The 22,031-nt window shown below is 42.8% G+C and overlaps 1 protein-coding gene across 2 annotated transcripts in view; it reads left to right on the plus strand.

Moving 5' to 3' along the window:
• ASIC2 (acid sensing ion channel subunit 2) overlaps positions 1-22,031 on the plus strand; it is a 1,111,991-nt gene that overhangs the window by 476,970 nt on the left and 612,990 nt on the right. The gene's annotated exons all lie outside the window — the stretch shown is intronic.

Below are 22,031 nucleotides of genomic sequence, written 5' to 3' on the forward strand. Positions count from 1 at the left end.
AGCATCAGATAAACCTTGACTCCTCTTAGACACAGGGGACTTTTATAGGATGCATTTCAACGCAGGATGAGGAGAGGCTGAGAGGTCAGGGAAAAGCAACAGTGAAGGCAAAGAACTTACTCAGCCCCTGGGTAGGGAAGGTTTGGGGCAGCTGGTGGTGTGTAGGGCCTGAGGGGCTCTGAGGAGGGCTTCCCAGAGCACACTGAGATTCAGCTGAGAACATTTGGAAGACATGAGAGATTAATTATGAGAGAGGGCAGTGGGGTGTGCAGGGAAGGGCACGGATCCATTGACAGCAATCACAGTTGCTGATAAAAACTCAAACCTGCTGTCCGCTGGCAAGTCTTCCCCTTGTTTTAAAATTATAGTCTGTGTCTCCATCCCCCCCGGCTGCATTAAATTATAAATTAGTTCCCCTACCACATGGTACTTATCCCAGCCCTGCCACGAGCCTTGAGGCACAAGGAAGAATTTCAAAATGAAATATAAATTGTCTTTTAACCTGCATTTAATTACTGCCACCTTACACTAAGATCTAAAAAGAAGACTCTATAAGCACACTTTAGCATGCATGCACTCCTGTGAAGCCTGGAGAGGAAAAAAATAACTATGGCATTAGCCTCAGTTACATTCAATGAGCAAAACACACTTCTTCACTCTGGGTAAACATCTTAGGATCCACTGAAAGCCATTTACAAAGCTCATACTGAGAAACTAATATTTACACAGAGAAATATTTATGGTCTTGGGAGGCAACATTGTGTAGGCAAAAGGGCAAGGATTTTAGAATCAGACAACCTCGGATCTGACTTTGAGATCCCTCCATTTCCTGCTGTGTGAACCGGAAAGCTTGGGTAAGCTCTCAAAGCCTCAGTTTTCTCATTTGCAAAATGGGGGAAATATACTTACCTCACAGAGTTATTATGAAGATAAAATGAGACAGTGAACACGAGTGACTGACGTCTCTCGGGCACGAAGCTCTCCATCAGTGTGTGTGCGCATGTGCACGGGACTGCGTGTGGAGACCCGTTGCCTGGTGTCACCTAAGAAGAGTCAGCAAAGAGGCCACAGTTGGCAGGTCTTCCCTTTATATTTCACTATGACCCAGGATGAACATTATCCCTTTTGAACAATATTGAATTTCTTTAACTTTCCAACTCTGTTATATTTGTGACCTGCTTGCTGATATGTGGCTTTGGGAAAATCACTTAAATGCTTCTTATTTTGTCTTACATATTCTTGGAATTACTCCTACATTCTGGGAAGAAAAGACAAAGACAAGTAGCAAGAAAGGGAAGGAAGAAAGGAAGGAAGGGAGGGAGGGAGGGAGGGAGGGAGAGAGGGAGGGAGAGAGGGAGGGAAAAACAGTACTAAAAATGAGTAGAGCTTACTTTATTTTGTATTTTATTTTTATTTATTTATTTTTGAGACAGAGTCTCGCATTGTCACCCAGGCTGGAGAACAATGGGGTGATCTTGGCTCACTGCAACCTCCGCCTCCCAGGTTCAAGCAGTTCTGCCTCAGCCTCCTGAGTAGCTGGGATTATAGGTGCCTACCACCACACCTGGCTAATTTTTGTATTTTTAGTAGAGATGGGGTTTCACTGTGTGGGCCAGGCTGGTCTCAAACTCCTGACCTCAAGTGATCTGTCCACCTCAGTCTCCCAAAGTGCTGAAATTACAGATGTGAGCCACCATTCCTGGCCTGAGTAGAGCTTACTTTTTATCAGACCCTGCTCTAAATCCGATGAGGTAGGAGCCACTTCATCTCTACTTGACAGATGAGACAACTGAGCTTCTGCTACCTAATTGCTGTGTGGCTTGAGGCAAGTGGCTTAGCCTCTCTGACCCTAAATTTTTTCACATTTTTTTTTGACATGGAGTCTTACTCTGTCACCAGGCTGGAGAGCAGTGGTGAAATCTTGGCTCACTGCAACCTCCGACTCCCTGGTTTAAGCGATTCTCCTGCCTCAGCCTCCCAAGTAGCTGGAATGACAGACATGCGCCACCATGCCCAGCTGATTTTTGTATTTTTAGTAGAGATGGGGTTTCACCATGTTGGCTAGGATGGTCTCGAACCCCTGACCTCATGATCTGCCCCCCTTGGCCTCCCAAAGTGCTAGGATTACAGGCATAAGCCACCATGCCGGCTAATTTTCTCACTTTTGAGATGGGAGTAATAATGATTTTCACCCGGTGAGGATTAATAGCCAGACACAGAAGATCCTTCTTCTGACATAATACATAGTAGGAAGTATTATATCTTAAGGAAGAATCAAGCAAGAATGGTCTCATTCTTCCTTCCCAAGGGTCTTGCTGGGAGAAGGAAGGTAGGGATGAGTAGAGGGGGACAGAGCAAAGTAGCATCTTACCAGGCAGGGAGCTGTGGCTCATAGTGGATGAACAGATGCCAAGGTAAATTCTACGGTGGTTGTTTTACTGCCTGCTGGTCAGCTTTCTGCCAGAGCCCTCTCCTCAGTTCCCACAAGTATACTGGGACAGTCGAGAAAGGCCTGACTTTCATTCAGAGTATCTCCAGGACTTAATGCCACATGGAAAATCAGTCAAACAGCATGACTGGCCTGCAAACAAGTTTTCACTTCCCAGTCCTCAAACTATTTCTCCAAATCAGTTTCCACTTCTCTGCGCTAGCAGGGCGTAAAGCAAAGCTCAGATATCATTTCCCAATGCTCTCCCTTGCCTAAACTTGAAGTTCCGAAGGAAGGACTCTGGGCTAGGAATAAGATAGGGAAACTGAGGCCCAGAATCATTCAGGATCTTGCCCAAGGCCATGCCACTAGATTTGGCTGGGAAAACCCATTTGGTTACACAACTTCAGGGTGCTCTGTTTCTATTTATTCTACAAAGATGGTGGCCTTTGTTATTGTGCAATGGGGCAGCCCCAAGTGAGGCAATCAAGGGTAGATCCAAGTCTTTGAACTCCCAGTCTAGTGCTTCTTCCACGATGCAAAGGGAACCGCCTTCTGAAGAATATAATACTCAGAAGGGTAGGAACTATTTTCTGAGCTTCAGGTTTCTAAGATCGGGGTGGTAGCTTGCGAGACATTAACCCAAATTAGCACAGGGTGCTTGCTCTTGGAGACTGGTGCTAAATGTGGCTAAGCACCAGCCAAGCGAGAGGGTGAAGGAAAGGAAGGTACGGTTGTGAAAGACAGCAGCAGGGGCAGAGAGAGTGGAAGGGAGTCAGCTCGGCTTCTCTCCGGGAGTTGGGACAAACAGAGTCAGAGCATGGCTAGCGGAGTCTAGCTGGAAAATCTCCAACAGACCACATAGTGAAGGGCAGCTTGGTGCAACCTTAAGATGGAGGCTGAGCTCAAGGTTAAGGAGCCAGGGGCCAAGTGTAATTGGGCTGGGCTTGGTGCATGGAAGGTGGGCTTGTTGGCCGTATTTGAGAATACAGTCATGGGCCACATAATGACGTTTCAGTCCATGATGGACCATAGATAGGATGGTGGTTTCATAAGATTCTAACAGAGGTGAAAAATCCACATCACCTATTGATGTAATGTCACAGCTCAACACGTGATGCCCATGTTTGTGGTGATGCTGGTGTGAACAAGCCTATTGTGCTGCCAGGCAGGGAATAGCACAGCACATACAAGGATGTACAGGAAATAATACTTTATAATAATGAATGACTATGTTACTGGTTTATATACTTATTATACTATGCTTTTCATCGTTATTTTCGAGTGTACTCCTTCTAGTTATTAAAAAAAAAAAAGTCAATTGTGAAACAGCCTCAGGCAGGTCCTTCAGCAGGTATCCAGAAGAAGGCATTGTTATCATAGGACATGACAGCTCCATGTGTCATTGCCCCTGAAGACCTGTCAGTGGGACAAGCTGTGCAGATGGAAGATGGTGATATTGATGATTCCAACCTTGTATCAGCCTAGGCTAAGGTGTGTGTTTATGTCTTTGTTTTTAACAAAAAAACTTAAAAAGTAAAAATAAGAAACAATTTTTAAAACAGAAAAAACCTTGTAGAATAAGAATATAAAGAAAATATTTTTCTACAGCTGCACAATGTGTTCGTGTTTTAAGCTAAGTGCTACTACGAAAGTCATTATTTTTTAATTGAAAAGTTTAGAAAGCCAAAATGTTAGAAGGGTGCAGTGGCCCACACCTGTAATTCCAGCACTTTGGAAAGCCAGCGTAGGGGGATCACAAGGTCAGGAGTTTGAGACCAGCCTGACCAACAAAGTGAAACCCCACCTCGACTGAAAATACAAACATTAGCTGGGTGTGGTCGGGGACGCCTGTAGTCCCAGCTACTCGGGAGGCTGAGGCAGGAGAATCCCTTGTACCCAGGAGGCAGAGGTTGCAGTGAGTCAAGATCGTGCCACCGTGGGTGACAGAGCGAGACTCTGTCTCAAAAACAAAAGCAAAAATAAAAAAATAATAATAATAAAAGAAAGCCAAAACATTACAGTAAGCTAAGGTTAATTTATTGTTGAAGAAAGAAAAATAGCTTTTTGTAAATTTGATGTAGCATAAGTATGCAGTGTTTACAGAGTCTACAGTAGTGTCCAGAATGTCCTAAGCCTTCACATTCACCCATCACTCACTCACTGACTCACCCAGAGCAACTTCCATCCCTGCGAGATCCAATCATGCTAAGTGCCCTATGCAGGTGTGCCATTTGTAATCATTTATGCTACATCATTACCATATCTTTTCTTTGTTTAGATACACAAACACTTACCATTGTGCTACAATTGCCTACAGTATTCAGGACAGTCGCATAGTGTACAGGTTTGTGGCGTAGGAGCATAGGCTGTCCTACATAGTCCATGCGTGTGGTAGGTGGTCCGACCGAGGCTTTGTAAGCACACTCTCTCTGATGTCTGCAAATGATAAAATCACCTAATGATGCATTTCTCAGAACAAATCCCTGTCATTGTTAAGTAGCTCAGAACTGTACTAAGAAGTAACTGGAGTGGAGAGGTTGGGTTTGGGGATCTCAAGTTAGGCAGAGCAACTGCAGTGTAATGAAATGTTTCAAGGAACTGCAGAGGTGAGAGACAAGATAGGAATATTCCCCAGCTGAGCGGCCAGCCATGGCTGAGTGGCCAGGCTGAGTGGTCCTGGCGACCACACCAGGACCCACCTCCCTGCGTGCTGCTATGGTTTGAATGTGTGTGTTCCTCCAAAATTCACATTGAAACCTAATCCCTATTGTGGTGAGATTAAGAGATAGGACCTTTTTTTTTTTTCTTGGAGACAGAGTCTCACTCTGTTGCCCAGGTTGGAATGCAGTGGTGTGATTTCAGCTCACTGCAACCTCTGCCTCCCAGGTTCAAGCAGTTCTCCTGCCTCAGCCTCCCGAGTAGCTGAGACTACATATGGGTGCAAACTACCATGCCTGGCTAATTTTTTATTTTTTGTATTTTTGGTAGAGGCAGGTTTTCACCATGTTGGCCAGGCTGGTCTCAAACTCCTGGCCAAAATGATCTGCTCATTTCAGCTTCCCAAACTACCGTGATTACAGGTGTGAGCCACAGCTCTAGTCAAGGTGGGGGCTTTAGGAGACGATTAGGAGGTGAATGGGATGCATATCCTTACAAAGGCACTTGAGGGAGCCCTTTTTCCCCTTCCACAGTGTGAGGACACAGCAGGAAGTCACCATCTGTAAGAAACAGGCTCTCACCAGACACAGAATCTGCTGGTGCCCTGATCTTGGACTTTCCAGCCATAGTTCCTATAGAATGGCGAGCACTAAATTTCCGTTGTTTACAAACTACCCAGTGTGAGGTATTTTATTACAGCAGCCCCAACAGACCAAGACACATGCCTGCTCTCCCATTCCAGAGCAAACTGCCACCTTACAGGGAATAACCAAAAAGGGGCCGAATGTCTGAAAGGCTTTTTAAAATTATTATTATACTTTAAGTTCTGGGGTACATGTGCAGAACGTGCAGGTTTGTTACATGGGTATACATGTGCCATGGTGGTTTGCTGCATCCATCCCCCTGTCATCTACATTAGGTATTTGTCCTAATGTTATCCCTTCCCAGTCCCCCCATCACCTGCTATCCCTCCTCTAGCCCCTCAACCCCTAACAGGCCATGATGTGTGGTGTTCCCCTCCCTGTGTCCATGTGTTCTCATTGTTTAATACCCACTTATAAGTGAGAACATCCAGTGTTTGTTTTTCTATTCTTGTGTCAGTTTGCTGAGAATGATGGTTTCCAGCTTCATCCATGTCCCTGCAAAGGACAGGAACTCATCCTTTTATGACTTCATAGTATTCCATGGCGTATATGTGCCACATTTTCTTTATCCAGTCTGTCATTGATGGGCATTTGCATTTTTTCCAAGTCTTTGGCATGGTAAATAGTGCTGCAATAAACATACATATGCATGTATCTTTATAGTAGAATGATTCACAATCCTTTGGGTGTATACTCAGTGATGGGATTGCTGGGTCAAATGGTATGTCTATTTCTAGGTCCTTGAGGAATCGTCACACTGTTTTCCACAATGGCTGAACTAATTTACACTCCCACGAACAGTGTAAAAGCATTCCTATTTCTCCACATCCTCTCCAGCATCTGTTGTCTCCTGATTCTTTAATGATCATCATTCTAACTGGCATGAGATGGTATCTCAATGTGGTTTTGATTTGCATTTCTCTAATGACCAGTCATTATGAGCCTTTTTTCATATGTTTCTTGGCTGCATAAATGTCTTCTTTTGAAAAGTGTCTGTTCATATCTGTCACCCACTTTTGGATGGGGTTATTTGTTTTTTTCTCGTAAATTTGTTTAAGTTCTTTGTAGATTCTGGATATTAACCTTTTGTCTAATGGGTAGATTGCAAAGATTTTTTCCCATTCTGTTGGTTGCCAGTTCACTCTAATGATAGTTTCTTTTGCTGTGCAGAAGCTCTTAAGTTTAATTAGATATTATTTGTCTATTTTGGCTTTTGTTGCCATTGCTTTTGGTGTTTTAGTTATGAAGTCCTTGCCTATGCCTATGTCCTGAATGGTGTTTCCTGGGTTTTCTTCTAGGATTTTTATGGTGTTAGGTCTTATGTTTAAATCTTTAATCCATCTGGAGTTAATTTTTGTATAAGGTGTAAGGAAGGGATCCAGTTTCAGCTTTCTGCATATGGCTAGCCAGTTTTCCTAACACCATTTATTAAATAGGGAAGGGAATTCTTTCTCTATTGCTTGTTTTTGTCAGATTTGTCAAAGATCAGATGGTTGTAGAGGTATAGTGTTATTTCTGAGGCCTCTGTTCTCTTCCATTGGTCTATATCTCTATTTGGTGTCAGTACCATGCTGTTTTGATTACTATTGCCTTGTAGTATAGTTTGAAGTCAGGCAGGGTGATGTCTCCAGCTGAAAGCCTTTTTAAACCACACACAAACACCTCATGAAGGAGGGCTGTAGAAACTTTTCCCATTTGCCAAAGGGAATTTGGATTTCTATCCTTCATTTTCTGGCTCACTCAAGATCATCTGGCCTTTTGGCGAGTGCAGGGGCCCTGTCCCTCTCTGGTTTAATATCAGACTTGCTTGTCTTGTCTTACTTTTCACTGTGTACTGGACTCAGGCCACTTACAAGGAGTAGCAAATCAGACTGAGCCCAGAGGAAAGACCAGGCTCTGAACAGCATGGAATAGCAGACTCAGGTGAGGGCTCAGGTGAGGGCTAGGCAGGCCTTCTGCCCTGGGTCTTTGTCATGGTTTTGCTTCTCTGAATTGGCTTATTGTAGTAGGCAGAGGGCATGTGTCCCAAGCAGTAGTAGCTAATTATATCCCTGAGGAGTTGTTGGAAGAAGACCTCCAAGCCCCACACTTCCCCCAGGCTCTGATTAACTCCAGCACACCTCCCTATATTCTGATCATGCCTTTATTAGATCACAGTTGGATTCCAACTAAGTTTAATCCAGTCTTCACTTTTCTAAACATCCTGGAGATGACAATTATGCAGCAGACTTCTTATTCCTTTCTTCTTTCTTTTTTTTTTTTTAGAAACTGCCAAAGGTACCTGAGGCACTGACTTGGAGCTCTGATAATCATATTGCTTGTTTTAATATAAGCTTTTGGGGGAGCTGGCCCAGAACTTTCTGCCAAAATCGTTGCAGACTGCTCCCACCTTCCATTCCCTTAGCACCTCATTTAGTTAAGTGGTTTTGTCACCTTTAGGTTGCTCTGTAATTGGGGTGATTTTTCATTCCCATCACGAGACAAAACTGAGAGGAAGAAGCTGGCTCAGGACCCCCAATACTCTGTCCTGGTTCCTGCCAAATGTCATCACTTTCCTTGCTCTGCCTGAGGGCTTGGCTTCTGAGATATGAGGAGCTGGCATAGGGTCGGCCAGTCTCAGCTGCCTCATGGCCCCTGTTTGAACAATGGCTCCATTGTCATAATGGGGTCGGGCCTGGGGGGAAAGGCAATGGGAACTTTGCTTGTCAGCCAGCCAGAAAGATGTGGTGACCATAGCCTAGCCAGCCTGTGTGTTGCATCTTCCAAGCACCACAGCCCAGGATGGGGGGTTTGGACCACTCTCTCTTGCAGACTGGGTTGTGTGTGCCTAGTAGGGGTTCCCAGTGAGTGTCATTCATAAGGCGAATGGGCTGGGGCATACCATGTCAGAGCATGTGATCAGGAGAGCACACATGCGCCACCAGATGGGCATTTCCTGTCTCAGATGTTCATCCCAGACCTCCTTCTCCCTAACCACTCTGCCCATCCTCCCTGTCCTCATCATTCCAGCACGGTCATCTTACTCTCTGTATCTGCTTCAGGTTCCCAGCCCATGTTCAGATGAACCATCAAGACCCCTTTTTGTGGTTTATCCATATCTGAACAACCTTTTTCCCAACAACACCTTCACAAGACTCCTACCTCTTCACAGCCTTTTGATTTCAGCAACACTGAGTTACTGGTAAGACAATTCGTCTAGGGCTTTGGCCCCATGAAAAATAAGTTTGTTAGAGAGATAAGTGAGTAAACAGATGATTATAACTCAGGGAGTGGATAAGACCCACCACAGGGGAGCACGAGGTGTTATGTAAACACAGAGGAGAAACACAGTCACAGGCTTGGAGGTTCCAGGAGGACTTCCTGGAGGAAAAGACTTCTAAAGTGAGACTTTAAGAAGAAACAGGGAGCATATTCCAGACGGAGAGAGCAGCATATGAAAAGCCTCCAAGCAGAGATTTTCAGGTAGATTTGGAGATATGCACTAAGTGCAGTGGGCATACATCAGACTTGCTGGGGAGGACACTTGCAGACATGCTTTTAGTTCTGTTCCAGAAATAGGAATGTGTTAATCCTAGGCCATTCATAATGCTGGGGGACAAGGACATACTTAGAGATAAAAGCAAGCCAAGAAGCTGATGCTTTAATATGAGAATTGAGCCTATGACCTTATTTCCATTAACATGGTCTTCATGTCATTTATAAAAAGTCTAATGTCAATCTGATTCTCTCTCTCTCTCTCTCTCTCTCTTTGGAGATTATATGTTCTTCACTTAACCATTATCTTATTGTTGAAGATTTAAGCCATTTCTATTTTTTTTCTATAATCCTATAATAAGATTATGAACATCTCTGAGCATAAAGCCTTTTTTCTTCTTTCTCCCTCCCTCTCAGGTTTAGTTTCTAGGAAAGATTCTCATGACTTGATCTTCTGGGGTAAACATTATAAATATCCTAAGGGCCTTTTCTACTTCCACTATGGCATGCTGCTTCTAAAAACAAACTACAGAAAACATATATGATAATACTATCCCCCCAAAAACTCAGAAGTGTTAACATGGTTAGAATCAGGAATCAGATCACTGAGTTAAATCTCCAACCTAACTTGAGAAGCTTAAAAGAAAGAAAACTACTCTCTCTTCATGATAGATAAGAGAACTCACTAAGTTTTTTTTTTCTACATGAGGACTGAATAGAAGGAACATTCAATATTTAATTTATTGCATCAGGGGTCATCATTACTCTACTTATTGGACATGAAAAATAGAATCAACCATCACAGCAAAAATCATTCCCAAAATAGAGGTGCAGCCTTGTAGAGTCACACCCAGAGCTGAACAGGGTGGACTACACAGGGAAGGGACAGGGCTTCCTGGAGCAGTCATGCAATTCAAGAGTGTTCAGATGGAGTTGTTAGCCCAAGACAGACAAGCAGGACAGTAAAGCCCACGAGCAAATGAGAGATTGCAGTGTCAGCGCTTGGAGCTGGGGTGGGTAGGAAATTGGCACAGATTAATTGCAATGGCAGCTAGAAGGAAGGCAGTAGGCAGGCCATTCCTCAACATCTCGGAAGCTGGATGCATCTGAATCAGAGTGATAGCCCAGACAGTCTTCTGGGATTTCTGGTATTAGGAACTGAGAAGCTGGAGGGAAAAACTGAAGGAGAAATGGGAAGCAATGACCATATGCAAGGCATTGTGTCGGGTGCTTTAGAGACCTAACTCTCATGTAATCTCCAAGGCACTGAAATTATTCCAGTTTTACAGGTGGGCTTAGTTGAGGTCTGCAGAGCAGAAAGGCTTTTCCCCAGGCGCCAGGTCTGTCTGGCGCGTTAACAACACTGTGATGGAGGTGGAATGAGTATGAAGTTAGAAAACTATTCTAAAAGGGCTACAACTTTTCCCAGTGTATGGGGTGTGGCGGATCCAGTGGCGGGGATTGAGAGAGGAGCCAGTCAAGACACTGTTCAAGACTGCTTTTTCAAGACACAGGAGGTCTTCTTTTTTGTTGTTTTATTTTTTACAGAGATGGGTCTCACTCTGTTGCCCGGGCTGGTCTCAAACTCCTGGTCTCAAGCGATCCTTCTACCTCAGCCTTCCGAAGTGCTGGGATTATAGGCATAAGCCATGGTGCCAGCCAAGCCATCTTCTTTTTGACCAAGAAAAACTCATCCTAGGGCTGGCTTAGCATCCTGTAGAAATTTTAGTGGCCTGTTTTACCACATTCCTTAATTTTTCTGATGTGTACTTCATTTAGTGTGGACTTACTTCTAGTAAACTTGGGAATAATTTTAGTTCGAGAGCTCTGGGTCCCAAACCAAAGCCAGCTAATTGTACCAAGCATATTGGCTTCAAGACTCTAAGAGATGCAAAGACATTATACATGATGGCATCTATAAATAATGTTGCCTTTGCCTCCTAGGCCTATCTCATCACATGACATCACATTGCTAGACCATGGGAATTCCAAGAACTGTTTTGAAGAAGGAAAGTGTGCCACTCCTTGGGATTTTATGTCTTATAGATCATGAGTAGGTTACTGATTGAGGCTCGGAGCCAAGAAGCCAAGCATAGAGCTACAAAGGCCTCCTGGCCATTCCTTACCCAGTTCAGATGTGCTTAGGGGAGAGAGAGCTGCTCAGTTTCTGTTAAAGAGGAAAAAAGTTAAGCTTCACTTCCGTTTGTACAAATTCTTGGTCTCCTCTTGACGTCTGTACCCTCAACGAAAAAGCTCTAGAGAGCTCTTTTGATGAGCTCACTTTCCTTCAGGGATAGGGGGAAGGAAAAGAGAATCTACCCAGCTCTACCTCCTACTAAGTACCTTGTTCTACCTGGACAGCACCTTCCAGTATCATTACAGTAACTCTATAAGATGAATAGTGATAGATCCATTTTGTAGATGAGAAAAATGAGGCTCACAGAGAATGTTAAATGTAGCAGAAAGAACTGCATCTATGGATTTTGATGGACTTGAGATCAGCTCCAACTTTCTCACTTTCTAAACTTCAGTTTCCTCATCTGCAAAAGGGGTGTAATGTTTGACTTTCTGGGTTGTTTAAAGGCACAAATGAGATTATGTAAACAGATTGTCCTGTATATCAGGAAATACATAACCTTTAGTTATCACATTTTAAAATAATGATAATATTTACAGAAAATGAGTGGTAGAACTAAGTCCCGACCTCAGCTCTGGGAGGTTCCAGATTTCATGTTTCTTCTTCTATATCACAAGTTCTGAAATGAAGCAAATACTTCCTAATTAAAAGGCTGGGAAGGTGGCCAAAGCAAGCCATTGGTTCCTTAAGCTTCTGGGAAACTCGAACTTTAGAAACCAATAAAAGAACTTTATAAACCAAATGCCTGAGATGGGAGATCATTGACTGGCCTGGAGCCAGGCAGACAAGAGGTGTAATTGACCTAGCTTCTGTTCTGTGAAGCTGAGGTCAAAAAACTCATTCCAGGAGACTACACCAGTTGAGCATTTTTAAATTACATGGAGGAAAAGTTCCCTCTACCCCAGTAGATAATATGTGCTGAGCTCCTAAAATTTTTAGATGTGTTATACATTGTTTTATGTAATCATCTCAAAAAACCAGTGAGGTCAGATGATGATAAATACTATGAAGGACAGGAGGGAGATAGGGGAGGTGCCAGGGTGAGGTGATGCTATTTTAAATGGCATGGTTAGGGAAGCCTCACTGATTAGGTGACATCAGAGCAGAAACCTAAAGGTGGCCCCTTTGCCAATAGAAAACAGGGAAGAAAGCCAGCAAGCTCTTCTCCACTATCTGAATCTCCAGTTTCCTTTACCCTGGAAACCACAACAATGGTTTCGTCCAGCTTTGAATAAAGCTTAGGGAGTAAATCTTTTTGTGGTCCAGCACTTTATGTTTATAACACCCTTGAGGGTCAGACAAAGATATGATTACCTTTTTCAGAACATGTAGCTGAGAGGTAACAAAAGTAAAATCATGCCAAGATCATTTGCCAGGAAATGGCAGAATTGGAATTGGATTCTACATCTCTTGATACCAGCCCCTATCCCTTTCAGCTCTACCAGGCCAGGTGTGTTTCTCATCCCCTGGCATTTGGTCCTTCAGGTCTCTGGTGGTCTAGACCCTATTTCCCCATGAGTCACTGGCAGTGCTATAGGTGTGCACTGGAGAATTTGTGAAACAGATGCACACATACAAACTGCACAGATGCTGCATTCCTCTCACTGCCAAGGGAGCAGTTTCCCTGAGACAGGAAGAAGGGTCTCCTCCTATCTGTATTGCAACTCAGATCAGCAACCCAGTCAAGGGGTGACTGGCCCTGGCTTTCTCAGGGTAGGCCAGCAGGAAAGCACATAACAGAAGAAGGGATTCTAAAGCTGTGATTACAAACATGAGTTCTGGAGCTGAAAATTACAATCTCAGCTCCGCCACCAGCATGTGACTTTATGAAGGAAAACTGGACTGTCTGCACCCCAACTTCCTCATCTGCAAATCAGAGGTAATCCTAGCATCTGCCCACGGAGTTATTGAGAGGATTAAATAAGATCATGTACATAAAGTGCTTCAAAACACACCTAACACATAACTGCTACTCAACACATGTTGGCTGTTATTAATGCCTCCTGCACAAGAGCTTAAGGTGGGTCTGAGGACATTCAAGTGCCCTAAGCCTATTCATTCAGAGTCCCCAGGCAGAGTCCAGCAAAAAGCACTTAGGCCTCCTGTCTCTCCTCTTTTAGAGTGGGCTCCTGCACACCTGGGGCACTAACAGAAAGGCTGAGAACAGCGTCTGTTCTTCTTCACATCCCTAGGTCCTGATCCTATTGCCCTAGGACCTAAATATCAGCCCCAGTATCTTATTTTTCATTCTTTCTGGGAGTCTGTTAGAACCCAGGGAAACAGGAATTTTGGCAGCCTCCCCATTTCACAGATGGGCAGGCAGATGAGGCCCTTCTGTTACAGCAGCACGCACACACACACACACACACACATGCATGCACATGCACACACGCCGTTCTGGGATTCCTGCCACATTACAGCTAGATGATGTGTTGGTTTCATCCCCATCTGCCTTGGAGTGCAAACTTTCCCAGAGCAGTTTGTCCAGGAGTGGGAGACTGTATTCTCCACCTCACTCTCTTTTGTCTCATCCTTTTTATTTCTCTGGTGTCTGATTGGCTTGAAGAAGCTGTCTGCAAGTTGGAACTGAATTGAGTTAAGTGGTCCAGACAGGGACATGGCTACAACTGGAGCATGTGTCTTACTGACCACCTCTCTCCACAGCAGACTGCGGGCTTCTTGAGGCCAAGCTCTGCCTTACTCAACCCTGCCATGTGGAGCAGAAGAACGAGCAAGGGCTCTAGAGGAGGCAGATTTAGACCCTTGCTCTCCTGATGTGTGGTCTGAAATGAGTGGTGGCAGTAAGCTCTCTGAGGCTGCTCTAGAGGAAGCATCGTTCCAGCTGCCCGCTGGTGAGTCCTAATTGACTGCATTTGCAGCTGACACCACTCACAGGGCAGCTTGCAAATGCACATCCGGACGAGTGGTGACTGTTCTAACAGACCTGTCAGCGTTGGAATTTTACATTTGACTCCATAATAAATCGTTTCTTTTTTGTTCCCAGTACTTTTTAAATACTTTTTTTAAATTTTGAAATAATTATAGACTCACAAGACATTGCAGAATTAATACAAAAAGTTCTATATACTTATCACTCACCCGGCTTCTTTCAACACTTTACATAACATAACAAATGATCAAAACCAGAAAACTGACAGTGGCACAATACACTTAACTAGACCCTTACAATTAGCTAGATTATACATTTTACTAAGCTCTCACCAGTTTAGCAGGCACTCGTGTGTGTGTGTGTGTGTGTGTGTGTGTGTGTGTGTGTGTGTTTCTACAAAATTTTGTCACATGTATAGTTTTTGATCCCCTTTAATTTTAAAATTAAACTTTCTATCTTAAAATACTTTTAGATTTACCTACAGTTGTAAGAAATAATAATAAGTGATGCAGAGAGATCCTGTGTGCCTTTTACCTAGTTTACCCTAATGGTAACATCTTGCAAAACTATGGTACAATATCACACCCAGGACACTGGCATTGACACCATCTAAAGGTAGAATATCTCTATCATGGCAAGGATCCTTGATGCTACCCTTTTCTAGACACAGCGCTTCTCTTCCACCCCTGAGTCCCTACTAAACTCTTGGGAGCCGTGAATCTGTTCTGCGTTTTTGTAACCGTCATTTTAAGAATGTTATATAAGTGGAATCGTACAGCATGCAACCTTTTGAGACTGTTTCTCTTTTTTCACTCAGCATAAATCTAAGGCAATTCATCCAGGTTGTTTGTATATCAATAGTTTGTTCTTTCTTATTGCTGAAAAGTATTTTATAATATGGAGATACCACAATTGGTATAACCATCCATTCTCGGACATCTGAGTTGTTTCAGGTTTTTGCTATTATGAATAAAGCTGCTATAGACATTTGTGTACCGATTTTTGGGTGAGCATAATTCTTCATTTCTGTGGAATAAATGCTCAGGGGTGCAAGGGCTGGGTCATGTGGTAGTTGTGTGTTCAGTTTTTTAAGAAATTGCAACTTTCCAGGGTAGCTGTGCCATTTTGCATACTCTCTAGTAATGTCTGAAGGATCTGGCTACTTCCATCCTCGCCAGCATTTGGAGTTCTCACTCTTTTACTTTATTCATTCAGATATAATGATAGATGGGTTGTGATCACTCACTGTCGTTTTAATTTGCATTTTCCTAATAGCTAATGATGTTGAGCATCTTTTCATGTGCTTATTTACCATCTGTATATTCTCTTCAGTGAAATGTCTCTTTATAACTTTTGTCCGTTTTCTAATTATATTGTTTGTTTTTCACTATTGAGTTTGAGAGTTATTTACATAGTCCAAATACTGTCCTTTTCCAATATGTAATTTGAAAGTATTTCCTCTCATTTTGTAACTTGTCTTTTTACTCTCTTAAGAAAGATTTTCAAATTGCGAAAGTGTTTTGTTTTTGTTTTTGAGACAAGGTTTCACTCTTGTTGTCCAGGCTGGAGTGCAGTGTTGTGATCTCCACTCTCAGCTCACCACAACTTCAGCCTCCTGGATTCAAGCAATTCCCCTGCCTCAGCCTCCCGCATAACTGGGATTACAGGCTAATTTTGTATTTTTAGTAGAGTCAGGGTTTCTCCACGTTGGTCAGATTGATCTTGAACTCCCAACCTCAGGTGATTTGCCCACCTCAGCCTCCCAAAGTGCAGGGATAAGAGGCATGAGCCACCGCACCAGGCCAAAAGTTTTTAATCTTGACAAAATTCAATTTATCAATTTTTTTCTTTATGGACCATGTTTTCAGTGTCAACTCTCAAATAATTTATCCTAAGTTTTTTCTAAGTTTTCTGGTTTTACCATTTATACAGAAGTCTACGATCCACTTTGAGTTAATTGTTAACGTCAGGCTTAAGTTGAGATCCATCATTTGGCCTATGGATATCTGCTTGCTCCAGCGTCATTTGTTCAAAATCTATCTTCCTTTACTAAATCGCTTCGACCATTTTTGTCAAAAATCTGTTGGACATATTTGTGTGGGTCAATTTCTTGGTTCTTCATTCTGCTTCATTAACCTGTGTGCCTATTCCTCTACCAATGCTGCACAGTTTTGATTAATGTAACTATGTAATGTCCTAAAATTCAGAGAACTGATTGTTAACACTTGATTCTCTTCTTCAAAATAATTTTAGCTATTCTAGTCACTTTGCCTTTCCATACACATATCAGAATAATCTTATCTATTCCTAAAATAAAAATTAAAAAAACCTTACTAGGATTTTCATAGAAATTGCATTAAACCTGTACATCAATTTGGGAAGCACTGATATGTTGAGTTTTTCAATCCGTGAACATGGTATGTCTCTCCATTTTTCAGATCTTTGATTTCTCTCATCAGCACATGTAGTTTTGAACATACAAGTCCTACACATATTTAGATGGTACTTATTTTATTTTTTGAGCAACTGTAAATAGTATTTTATTCTACTTTTCAATGCCCATGTGTTGTTAGTATATAGAAATACAATTGATTTTTGTATATTGATCTTGTCTTACAATCTTGCTGAATTCACTTATTAGTTATAGAAGGTTTTGTTGTGGAGTCTCTGGTGCTTTGCATGTAGACAATCCTGTATTTCAAATAGGGTTAGTTTAATTTCTTCCTTTCTGATGTACATGCTTTTTATTTTATTTTCTGGCCTTGTTACACTGGCTAGAACTTACAGAACTATATTGAATGAGTGGTGAGAGTGAGTATCTTTGCTTCCAATCTTAAAGGGAAGGTATTCAGTCTTTCATCATTAAGTATGTTAGCTGTAAGTGTTTTGCAGATGCACTCTATGAAGTTAAGAACACTCCCCTCTATATCTATTTTTCTGAAATTTTAACATCATAAATGGGTTCTCAGAATATTTTTAACAATACAGTTTTATTGTATCTAAAGATGAAAATCATTCAAACATGACTCCTCCTAAAATTGTACATGTGAGTTGAATAGTTTCATAGACTACAGTTATGTGAATGAATCAACAATAAGCTCACGTGGGAAGACTGAGAGCTCTTCATTCTTTTTATGTATGGCTGGTCCCCCACATTGCAACCTCAGAGGCACAGCCCCCATTGTATTTGACACAAATAGAAACCCTAGAGTCTCACAATGCAGGCTGCCCAGGTAGGGGGTGTTCACTGTGGTCTCTAGATGACCCTGTCTTAGAAAGACTCTTCTCCACATAAGGCTTTTGCAGATTTGAGGCCCCAGATAGTCATCTTGTTTGTCTTCCACTGCTTTATTCAATATATTGTTACTTCCTATCTAACAGGCATTGTTTAAGGTGATGGGGATACTGCAGTGAATGACAGGCCAAGTCCTCATTTTTTAATAACTCAAGCAGGGGGTAGTGGCTCTAGCTAGGACAATGCACTGGAAAGGACCAGAAATTGTTAGATATTATCTTAATGCTTGCTGCCTCTGCTCAGAGAGACCAAGTGAGCTGTCTAACATCTCACACCTACAAGAGCTGGGAAACAAGCCACAGTGTGGTCCCTCAGAATTACATGTGGCTGCCGCCAGATGGAGCCTCCCTCCCCAGGTTCCTCTGGACTCTGTTCATCTTGATAATACTACATTCACCTCACCTTCAGCTCACAGCTCAGAGGCAAAAAGGAAAGGAAGACAGGTAAGAAATACGTCTTGTGATTCACGATGGGGAGTGTCCTCACATGCCAAGCCCAGAAATGAAACCAGGAAGCCACTATTAGATTACTGGTGACAAGGTATGGGAGTGGCATGTCATACCCCCCTGGTGTCTGGAATCCAGGACCCTTCTCCGAGGGAGGCAGGAGGAAGGAGGCCTTGGTTATCCACAGGGCACCTCAGTAAAAGCAGTGCACTGTGAGCAGTAGCCCGTCAATTCACTCAGCCCTCCGGCTCAGCAGCCAGCCCTGCACCCTGCTCTAATTGGGCATTTTCAGGCCATTAAGTAGATCGATCAATGACAATTATCTTTGGCTTTCATTTTGCCTCTCCTCTGTCTGTCATTCTCTAGGCTTTAGAGTTACTGAGAAGGATACACATTGATACACATAAGCACAGATATACACATGCGCACTGGCACATTGTGAGTGTGTGAGTGCACCACTGTCGTGCATGAACACACACATGCAGTAGGGCAGAGGCCATCAGAGTGGGTGACCTGGGGCCTCTACCCTACTGGTCAGCCCCTCATCATCAGGTCCCATACCTCTCTACAGCAAGCTACAGCAGGAAGAAGACAAGCTGGTGCCCTAAGGGTGCCCAGTAGAGTTCTCTCCTGCCTCTTGGGGTGCCATGCAATGGAGGCATTCTGTTGTATCCGAGAGAGGCTCCAAGATCCCTTTCGACACCCATTTAAATGTATATGAAAGAGGCCCCAAGGATCTATTGTCTTCCCTTTTTAATGAGTAAGAAGTAGCTATTTACAGGGCATCTATTTTATGCCACAGTGGGCTGGATCCTTGACATACACTACCACTTTTAATCCTCCTGACATTTCTATAAAACAGGGATTATTTCTCTGTTTGACCGATTGGTAAACAGAGGCAGCAAGGTGTTGTAGCCACCCCAAGCAGGTGCTTTCCATGGCATCTTTCACCTCATTTTCATATGCCATTCAAGAGCTTCCTCCACACTGCCCAAGCAACAGCACGGGAACTGTGGGCATCAACTTCAGTGCCTTCTCCAAACAAGGGTCCATAGTGGGAATTCTGTGCCTTTCCTTCCTATGCATTCCACCTGCCTCATCTTCCAAGGCTCAAAATATGCTCACAAGGAGCCTTCTCAGACTCTTCCACTGCTTTCCCCCAGCCCTGCCCCCTGCATCATTCACTGTTGGCTCCCCCAGCACTGTGCCTGCTGACCACTTCTCCCCTTCTTCCCTACTTTACTCTGTTACTCTGCCATTTCCACTATTGGTAGATGATTACAAGAACATGCAGACTCTTTATCTTGGATCTTTGCCTCCCTCTGTAGCTGCTCTGCACCCAGATGTTGATATTATAGGGATGACCCCTCACTGACAGCCCCATCCCAGCTTGTCAAGGAATCTGATTTTCAGTAGAACTGAAGTTGTAAAATGTATATATTATTGTTATTTCTGTTTTTAATACCTGGAATTCAAAGAAATTAAGGTGTAGAAATGTCTGCTCCATACAAAATATGGAAGTAGAAGGGGACTTGCCGTCTCCAAGACTCTCTTCTCCCTCCAAGGGAGGTGATGCCCCTAGGAACATATCCTGCTTCCTCTAATTCCTTCAACTGTCTTATACTACCCAGGGCAGAAAGAGGGCTGTGGCTTCCTCCTTTTCCCCTTCTAAGCCCACCTTCACTGCCATGCTAGCATCTTGGGATCTGGCCAGTCAGTGGAGTATCTCTTCCTTCCTTCAGATAAGGTCATTTCTCAGTACAATGCAATCTTTTCCTTATCCAAGTCTCATGCCCGCAATCCATAATATACACACCTCTAATCTTCTCTCTGTTCCTAATTTATATCAGGCTTCAGAGAGCTCTGCACCATGACTGCTAAAATTTCTCATACTGCTTGGAATGTTTGTTTATGGTCAGAATAATGAACAGAATAAAGAAATTTTTATTTCTTTAAAATTTGGGGTTCAAATCCCTGGTGTCCTGGAAGTTTGAAAACAACGTATTCAGGTGCTAATGATGGAGTGTAAAAATTAATGCTTTGACATGAGGCGGCTGTGGGTTAGAATCCCAGCTCTACTAGACACTAGCTATTCACCACTGGTGAGTTTGCTTAGCTTTTTTAAGCCTCAATCTTCCTGTCTATAGAGTGGAGTGATAGCAACAACCTCGTAACTTTGTTGTGAGAATTAAAATTACATGTTAAGAAGTTCTAGCATGTACTAGACACACTATAAAATTGCCCAATTAATTGAGCAAGCTTGCCCTATCCCTGCAAGCTCTGTTTCCACAATCAGAGATTAGAATAATGTGGCACCAATGCCCAGCAGAAGATGGTCACAGATGAGATAACCAACAAATAGCACTTGTGGACTGACTTTATCAGAACACAACAGAAACTGGCCCTTTGGCCTACAAAGTTCAGATACCAGGTGTCAAATATATGGGTAAGGAGTGAAGATCATATTTAGACATCAGGAAATCTCAGTTATTAGCTCAGTGTCCCCATTTACAAGAAAGAGAGCTCCAGGCTCCAGAAAAGCTGGTCAGGAAAAGTAGAAAATAAGAGTTTCTGCTTTGCAAGCTTGTCTGGGGCTCAGGTTGAACACCTGCAAGGTCATTTCCCAGTGCAATGGCATCTTTATGACCTGGGGCCATTTTGTTTTATTGTTACTTTATGAGATAGCCAAAAAGTCTTGAGCCAAGGACTGTGACCACTTTTAGAGCATTCTACTTTTTAAATGGAACCAAAGCTTTCCCAGAAGGCAAAGGGAGAGGAGTCCCTATTGCTACCTCCAGCATTTTTTCTTGTCTCTGCCTACGTAGCATTGTAGAAGGAGCACTGAATTAGGATCCCAGGGTTTCAGCTCCAGATTTGCCATTTCTTCATGGCATTACATTACCGCATCTAACGTGTTGCTCATGGAGCTCACCTCTCGGGACTCCTATGTCCCCCCTGTCAAAGGGGAATATTTCCTTGGCCTTTACTACTGAGTAGTTAGGGGATCATGGGGGTGAATGCTCTTTGAAAACAAAAAGACCTGTAACATATGCAACAAAGTATCATAATATTTCATGTGGCTAATCCCGGAAAACCAAGCAGAATAATAATGATGATAATTATCCTTTTTACCTATCTATCTACTGACATATTTATTGTCCTAAGTTCTTCCTCCTTTCTTACCTACCCACCTACCTTCCTACACAGTGAGCTAAAGAAGTCTAGGAATATGTCACACATTCGGTCAAGCCAATGAACACACAGACCTCTGGTATTCACCAGAAAACCATGCCTGTTAATTTACAAATGTTGACAATGACAGGAGACAGGTAGAAGGTATCTATTTATTAGAATTGTATGCATCTCTAAACAGATACTGAACATTTTTGAAATTAAGCTTGGAATTTCTTCATCAAGTAATACTAAACATACCTTACCCATTTTGAATGCAGTACAATGCATTAAAGTGTTTCTGATAATTGAATGCAGTTTTGAGGGTTAATTTGTGTAATCAAAAAAGGTTATGTCTCTGTGAGACATTCCTCCAGTTATTCAAAGGCTTAAAAGTTTTAAGAACGATACAATGGCTGAATCATGGGAAATAACCCTGAGAAACTATTGAAGAAATGCTAATGAGACATCAGAGGGGAGATCAAATAGATGATGAAACCACAATGAACATCTAGGCCTATAAGGATTGACAGAGAACACTGATAAAAGAGAAACTGGAAAGGAAAAGGAGTGAAACTGTGTAGAGCTGATTAAGTAAAAGCACCAGGTTCAAATAGTCAACAGGCCATCATAATCAATGAGGGAAGACGTAAAGTAGGAAAAATGCATCACCACGGTGAGCAAGAAAGTTAACTTGTTGGAGGCACATGTTAACACATAAAATATAAGATTGATATGATCGCACTGGAAAGGCTTGCCTGAGCCCATAGTCTGAACACCTGCAATAAGATGAGACGTACATCAAAAAGCAAGAGAACCTGACCAAGAGGGTGACTTGGCCATGGTGCTCTCATCAATGGGGACCAAATGCTTATGTGGACTCAC

The sequence above is a fragment of the Callithrix jacchus genome, chromosome 5 (genome assembly GCF_049354715.1).
Source record: "Callithrix jacchus isolate 240 chromosome 5, calJac240_pri, whole genome shotgun sequence".
Lineage (NCBI taxonomy): Eukaryota > Metazoa > Chordata > Mammalia > Primates > Cebidae > Callithrix > Callithrix jacchus.